This window comes from Alnus glutinosa, chromosome 10 (genome assembly GCF_958979055.1).
Source record: "Alnus glutinosa chromosome 10, dhAlnGlut1.1, whole genome shotgun sequence".
NCBI lineage: Eukaryota > Viridiplantae > Streptophyta > Magnoliopsida > Fagales > Betulaceae > Alnus > Alnus glutinosa.
This window is the reverse complement of record NC_084895.1, coordinates 9,903,273-9,909,305: the sequence shown is the minus strand read 5'-3', so window position 1 is coordinate 9,909,305 and position 6,033 is coordinate 9,903,273. Positions and strand designations below refer to the sequence as shown.

At 34.4% G+C, this 6,033-nt stretch overlaps 1 pseudogene; it reads left to right on the top strand.

Moving 5' to 3' along the window:
* The first annotated feature begins 3,467 nt into the window (after positions 1 to 3,467).
* LOC133879012 (uncharacterized) lies at positions 3,468 to 5,658 on the top strand (annotated as a pseudogene).
* The last annotated feature ends 375 nt before the right edge of the window (positions 5,659 to 6,033 follow it).

Below are 6,033 nucleotides of genomic sequence, written 5' to 3'. Positions count from 1 at the left end.
CAAAGCCAACATATGGCACATGCCCCATAACATGCACCTGATAATCAGAGTAATATCTATTTGACTATGCAGCGGAAGACATAAACATGAATAGCGGAAATTACAACTTATACATCTATCACAAATTAATTACAACAAAGAGCCATTTAACACCTGTCTGTTTGAGTCTTATTAACACAATAATTACATAACAATAATGGCTTTACAAAAAATAAGTGACACAAACGTCACAAGCCATACTGGGCCTATAAAATAGTGGACAACTCGTGGTCTGACAATTACAACCGTCGCAGCGAACTTTAGCCATAATATCCCAAGTACACTGCTACCAAATCATCAACTATACCAAAGTACCTGCAGCCAAAGGAACATCATCTACACGGTTGTGGTGGTATCCACATCCGCATAAGTGAAAGAATGAGTCAACCATTTCAATATAAAACATTCAAAACCTCAGTGATATTAAACTAACTGAGTTTTCACAAAGAATCAACCTTTACTTTATTTTTTAGTCATGCGAGCACTATATCAGCCACAATTTACCAATAGCTAATACAGTAAACACTTACTATTCAGAAAATATTTAAGACATATTATATAGCTGTGAACATATGTAGAAGTTCCAGTCATTCCTCCTTAGAAGTTTCTACATATAGACCCCTCTATAATAATACTTTTCAACGGGGGCTCAAACATATGTGCACACGATCACTCATTCAACAGATACTGATAACTGCTGCTTAACTGTGTATACTGCTGTTGACCTATGCTTTATACTACATGCTCTATGCTCTGTGCTTGACCAGTATCTATATTTCACTATTGTATCATGCTATAAAATCATGCAGTTGCTAAATCATGTTTTCTTAAAACTAAACAAATTAAACATTTTATCAAACACTTTGAAATCATTCAAAACATAGTTTCTTCATAAAACCTAAACAGTTTCAACATGACATGTTCTTAAACAATTTTGCATAATTTAAATCTCAACTGCAAAACGTACTCAAACACTTTAAATCTATTCAACACTCTTCATTCATACATCATTTCTTAAACATCATTGATATAATTTGAACATAACCAAAACTAATAAAATTATCTCAAAACATATAATTCATCATATGGTCGGTTCGGTTTCATAAACAATTTTTTTTTTTTAATCAATCTATTACATATAAAAATATATATTTTCTCAGTGAGTAGAATACTCACCTTAGCTACATTGGACTCTTGACTCAAACATTTCCTTGGACTCTAGTCACTTTGACTCTACATTGGAGAACCAATTAAAGTCTCCAATCCGAACACGTTCCTGCAAACATTAGTATCGTTAGACTATGCTATTAAACTCTATACTCTATGACACAAAAGCAACCTGTTTGCTCACCCGTTGCGTCACTCGCTTCTAAAGCTATCTAGATACCTTAAGCTATTATTAGATTAGTCATTAGTTATAGGTTTGCGTCCTATCTTGTTTATTAACTAGAAGATGCATCTATTATTTCATTAGCTTATTTGTTATTGTTGTGTCACATTATTATTCATGATCATTTTTATAGCTTTTTGCTTATTTACTAAGTTCACAACATATATATTTAACTCATATATATGCATATGTATATATACATATATTCATTCAACGCTTAAACCTAATCCGATGATACACTAAAACATTTAGTATACATGGATAGGTGAATTAGCTATTAAGTTGTCACATAATGAATTCATATTACACTTGTGTTTCTATAACCTTACTAACTTATATTTACCACTTAGGCTTATTTGGATAATCTATGACTCTTTGACATTCTTTTTAGATTGTTGTCTCCCTTTGATATAAACCTTAGACTTTAAGTTTGTAATATTATTTCGTTTCTTAACCTTTAAATATAATTACTAATATATTCAACACCTTACTCTTATTCCATCTAGGTAATTTAGATTATAGAACTTATCCTATTTAACCTACTACTTTAATAGCTCTTTTATCATGAACTATGATGTCCATATTATAATCCTTACGTATCTCATTTTTATTCTATTAGATTCTTCCTTTAGTTCACCTCAAAGCATTAGCCATGAGCTACCATGATTAACCTTCAATTTACATAGCCCAATCAACAATAATTTCTACCAGCATCTTATAACAATTATCATCCTTAAACCACCATTCACTTTCAAGGTCCCACATGGCTCATAATCCAATTTCACCAAAGCCTAGCACATACTCATCAATTTTCTATAAAAATCAATCATCAAACAATCTACACAATTCATCCCATAGATCACTTAGCCATAGAAATCAAGAGTTACTAAATCAACACCATAATACTAATCAATTAACCATAAACATTAACCTTAATCCCCAACAAATATTTACTAACCATTTATCATTAAACAACCCTTCCAAAACATATTTAAATTCCCTAAAAACACTCATCAAAGACAGCCCATATAAACTACTCCAAATCAAAACCTAATATCAAACACTCATCAACAATTCCATTCATCTTCCCATTTACAAACATAAAATCAGATTTGGATTTCCATCATTCCAACACTAGACCCAAATTTACTTCCACAATTACATAACAATATTCAATAGAGAAATAACAAACATCACCTCAAAACTAACTCCCAAACCAGTAGCTATCTTACCCCAAAAGAAGACCTACATCTTCCAATCCAAGAGGCCCGACTCAAGCTTCCAAAACAACCAAAATACAACACCAACCCAGAATTTCCAGCACCCAAATCAACAATTACTCCAAGATACAAATCCAAAACCTATTCTAGAATCATCAAATATAACATAGAGTCACAAAACCAAAATCTTAAGAAAATACACCATTCGGCCATCACTTCCAAAAATCACCATAAACCCTAGATTTTCTTCTTAAACAAAACCCAAATCAAAATCTATTTTCGTTTAGTATCAATCCTAAAATATGGATACAAACAATCACCCAACTAAAACTCCAAAAATCAACACAAATATCGGGCAAAACAAGGGATACCCGAGAGCTTCCAAAACTGACCCAATTTGGCCAAGGATCAACAAACCAAAATACCCAAAACAAACCAAATGAATCACATGAAACTACTGAATTTACCTTGAGGATTTTTGTTTAAAGTTGAAAAAGAGCCACCGGAAAAATCGGGTCTCACAGTCTCCAATCTCTCTCACGGCCTTATGTGTGACAGGTTGAAGGAGGGATGGGGAAGAGATGGCCTGCATCATCTGAAGCTCTCTCTCTCTCTCTCTCTCTCTCTCTCTCTCTCTCTCTCTCTCTCTCTCAGTTTGCTATGTGTGTGCGGGGAGAGAAGGAAGAAGAGAGGATCGGCTGAGTGGGGGAAAAGAAAGAAAAGAAAGAAGAAGAAAAATATGCGACGGTGAGGGGGAAAGAAGAGAGATTACACGTTGGGGGGTGGGAGAAGAGAGAAAAGAAATGTGATAAAGCGACATGTGGCACCTTGTGAGTCGTTAGGAGGAGATAGTGAAATCCCCACAGCCAACCGGGTAACGATATGTGACAGAGGGAGATTTCCTTATTTTTAAACCCCTAACTACAACAAATCACAGCAAGGCCCCATTTTATTAGAATCCTATCTTTTAATAATTAACATTAACCCCCACATATCTCTTAACTATACTTTAATTAATTTAATTGAATATTTGTTCAATTAGGACCCACTATAATAATTATTCTAATTCCACTATTTTACTTTATACTTATTTTATTTTCTTAACATAAATACTATCATTTAAAATATAATTATTAGTCTCACCATTTAATAAATACAATTTATTAAATGCAAAATCTCTATTAATTTTTCTTGGTCTTTATATCCTTCCCTCCTTATAAAATTTCGTCCTCGAAATTTGCAAACATCGCTTATGATCTCACATGCTTACCTGAAGCTACCCTAATAGTCCTCAAAGTTAACTTGCACCACGCATTCTACCTTTAACCCCGAAGTCATAACTAATCTTTCCATCATCCTCTACAATCGTTAATCACTTAAACTCCTACTACTTTACTGGCATCACTTGTCTTTTCTATGTATATATTCATCACAAGTCTAAGTCATTTCACTAAGTCTCCCCTCCTTAGTTCCAAACTCATTATCCAAATTATGACTTAAGGTGAATCAAACCTATTCCTCTATACCGTATACTTTAACTTATCCTTAGTGCTTCAAATTTTTTGTCATTGTGGCAAACTATCACCAAACTTTAGCCATGAAATTTATTTCTTAAGCAACCTCAACAATAATTTGATTGTTCTACATGAATCTCCTGTGTCGTTTACCTTATCTACTCCTAAATCATATTGGAATAACTCTAATTGTCATCAATTGTGACCTTTAAGACATCAAAGATCTAGTGTGGACTTACTAAGTGTCTCCAATATTCACAAATTCACTTACCCTCATTTGTTAGTATGACCCATTTCTCTTTAAATCATAGATACTAACATCCTCAAATAGGTGAACCATTGAAATCTTCTTACTTACCCTAATATTACTGGGCCTCGGCTTGATCCTTATAGGTAACTAGAAAAACATCCTTTGCAATGGTATTGGAATAGAGGTATAGTGAAAGTAAAACGACAGATTTCAAGTATGTTGAAAAGATTCATTTCTAATATCATGCTTGATCTATCATCTAAGTAAGCATTGATAATATATATGAGGAGGGAGCTCTTTCTGCATTAGCTGATCATTATTTTGTTTGAAAAATTTAAGAAACATTATTGATTTTCTTTAAATTTCTTTTTAGTATGAATATGAGGAGCTAATTATGTTGGCTAAGTCTGTCTCTCTTAATGGCGATAGGTTAGCAGGAGCAACATTAATAACTCCGGTAGTCAACTAGCTGGTGGCAAGGATTTCCTTGCAACTTGTCTTCAGACGCCTACTATAAACAACAACCTCAGGACCAGTGGAGCCTACGTGTTGCTCACTATGTATCATGGCTAACCTTCAGGTGGAACACTCAGAAGTGGTTTCCTATAGCCAGTGTTGTAGCCAACAAGCCTGAAAATATCTTCTCTCTCCAAGATTTTGAAATAATTTTCAAGCTTGCTGGGAGAGAGATGCACGTGCACCACCAGGTACTTCATTTTCTTTTCTTGTACTCTGCTAAAAGGGTCTCTATGACTATCAGATCAACATGAACATGCATAACTAGAATTTCGTTTCCCCCCAGCAGGCACAGGTGATCGAAGCAGCAAGGAGAGTTTGAGTCCATCCATCGTGACTTGATGGTTGGATTTGGGAGTTGGAAATTCACTCCGCTGGATCTTCAAAACCCTTTTCCAAATAATCAAGGCTCAGTTCATCTATGGCAAGGCGATGAAGATAAGCTTGTGCCAATTATGCTGCAACGCTATATTGCCAGAAAACTTTCATGGATTCAATACCATGAGTTACCAGGTGCTGGACACTTATTTCCACTCGCTGTTGGGATGAGCGAAGCTATTACAAAGGCACTTTTACTTGGGCAGAAGTAGTCTTTTTTGGTTTTCCTTATTATTTTCTCTTTGCACCCCTTCAGTTTTTCCTTTTTGGTGAATGTATGTCGCTAGCTCTTATATCAATTTTCTTTAATATTTATATTTTTGCACATATTCAATAAAAACTCTTTACATACTACAGTTTGTGGCAGCATCCTCTTTTTACTCAAATTCCGTTGTTCATTTCTGGCATTCTTCAGCTGATATTCTAAATTGAATCAACCTAGCTACGTACCTGGTAAAAAGAACAAGGAAAGTTGAAAGAATAAATCTGAATTTTTGATGCATGCATGGAAGAAGAAAATAAATTATATTAGAGTTATTGGTAGATCAGACAAAATCCATTTGCAAAGTCTTTAATTTCTGCTTTTGAGAGATGCATGCATGAGTTGTGGTGTAAGTCTATGGGTTATTCAGCCTTGGTAGGGATGTAATCGAGCCGAGTCGAGTCGAGTTTGAAGATTTCAAGACTGACTCATTTATGAATCGAGCCTAAATAGTCGAGCTTGAA